This window comes from Schistocerca cancellata, chromosome 3, assembly GCF_023864275.1.
Source record: "Schistocerca cancellata isolate TAMUIC-IGC-003103 chromosome 3, iqSchCanc2.1, whole genome shotgun sequence".
NCBI lineage: Eukaryota > Metazoa > Arthropoda > Insecta > Orthoptera > Acrididae > Schistocerca > Schistocerca cancellata.
Genome location: NC_064628.1, coordinates 268,211,883 through 268,213,942, shown reverse-complemented (window position 1 = coordinate 268,213,942; position 2,060 = coordinate 268,211,883). Strand labels below are relative to the sequence as shown.

General features: G+C 46.9%; 1 non-coding gene across 1 annotated transcript; it reads left to right on the top strand.

The window, feature by feature from the left end:
• The first annotated feature begins 836 nt into the window (after positions 1–836).
• Trnap-cgg (transfer RNA proline (anticodon CGG)) lies at positions 837–911 on the top strand. Its single transcript has one exon. It is a non-coding gene; the product is annotated as a tRNA-Pro (tRNA).
• The last annotated feature ends 1,149 nt before the right edge of the window (positions 912–2,060 follow it).

Genomic DNA, 2,060 nt, shown 5'->3' with positions numbered 1-2,060 from the left:
GTTGTCCCGAAGATCCTGTATCTTTTACTCTCCAGTGCCATGCATTCAAAGATTAGGTGTGATGCAGTTTCTTCACCCTTATCACAGATCCTACATTTAAGGTCCTCTTCCATTATACTCTTTGTTTGTAGGTATTTTTTGACGTTCCCATGGCCGGTCATCAGTTTGATCCCTTTCCTGTTCAATCCCAGGATTACAGAGCTTCTTTTAAAACATAGCTTAGGCATCATAACCTTACCATGTTTTTGTTTATGGACCTTGGTTCAATATCCTACGTGCTGTTTCCTAAGCCAGTTCCGTAGTTTTAATTTGATCATAGCCTTGGTGATTGTCAAGACAGGTTCAGGTCCAATAAATGGAGTTGTTGTCCCCATCCTAGCCAATCTATCGGATTGTTCATTGCCACAGATCCCTGAGTGGCCAGGGACCCACACTAGGTACACCCTATTGCTTCCCCCTAGCTCCACCAGAGCCCTGTGGCAATCTGCAACAATCTTAGATCTTGTTGCAGGAGCTGCAACTTCCTGGCAGACTAAAACTGTGTGCCGGACCGAGACTCGAACTCGGGACCTTTGCCTTTCGCGGCCAAGTGCTCTCGGTCTGGCACACACTTTTAATCTGCCAGGAAGTTTCATATCAGCGCACACTCCGCTGTAGAGTGAAAAATTTCATTCTAGAAACAACCCCCCAGGCTGTGGCTAAGCCATGTCTTCGCAATATCCTTTCTTTCAGGAGTGCTAGTTCTGCAAGGTTCGCAGGAGAGCTTCTGTTAAGTTTGGAAGGTAGGAGACGAGGTACTGGCAGAAGTAAAGCTGTGAGGACGGGGCGTGAGTCGTGCCCGGGTAGCTCAGTTGGTAGAGCACTTGCCCGCGGAAGGCAAAGGTCCCGAGTTCGAGTCTCGGTCCGGCACACAGTTTTAATCTGCCAGGAAGTTTCATATCAGCGCACACTCCGCTGTAGAGTGAAAATTTCATTCTAAATCCTCTCATATACCCGTAGAAGCAAAATGCAGACAATTTCATGGGCCGTTTCCTGCTCTTACTACTACCATTTCTCTGACTCACTGATAAAAAAAAAAACGAAAGATCCAACGAAGAGCGGTACTTTTCGTCATGGGATGTTTCAGTGGCTTCGAAAGCATTACCGAGATGCTGAACAAATTCCATTCGTAGAGGTTACAAGAGTTTCGTTGTGCAACACGGAGAGGTTTACCATTCGGATTTCCAGAGTGTACTTTCTGGAAAGAGTCGCGCAGCATATTACTTCCTCCCACGTATTTCTCAAGTAATGACCATGGCGAGAAAATTCGAGGGATTAGAGCCAATATAGAGGCTTAACGACACGCCATTAGCGTGTGGAACAGAGTAGGGAGGATCAGTTACTCGTACCAGACGTACCCTCTACAACACATCATTAGGAGGCTTGTGCAGTAAAATGTACACTACTGGCCATTACAATTGCTACACCAAAAAGAAATGCAGACGATAAACGGGTATTCATTGGACAAATATATTATACTAGAACTGACATATGATTACATTTTCACGCAATTTGGGTGCATAGATCCTGAGAAATCAGTACCCAGAACAACCACCTCTGGACGTAATAACGGCCTTGATACGCCTGGGCATTGAGTCAAACAGAGCTTGGATGGCGTGTACAGGTACAGCTGCCCATGCAGCTTCAACACGATACCACACTTCATCAGCCACTTGCTCGGCCACCATTGAGCAGGCGTTTTCAGTTGGTGAAAGATGTGGAAAATGTGCTGGCCAGGGCAGCAGTCGAACACTTTCTGTATCCAGAAAGGCCCGTACAGGACTTGCAACATGCGATCGTGCATTATCCTGCTGAAATGTAGGGTTTCGCAGGGATCGAATGAAGGGTAAAGCCACGGGTCGTAACACATCTGAAATGCAACGTCCACTGTTCAAAGTGCCGTCAATGCGAACAAGAGGTGACCGAGACGTGTAACCAATGCCACCCCATACCATCACGCCGGGTGATACGTCAGTATGGCAATGCCGAATACACGATTCCAATGTGCGCTCACCGCGATG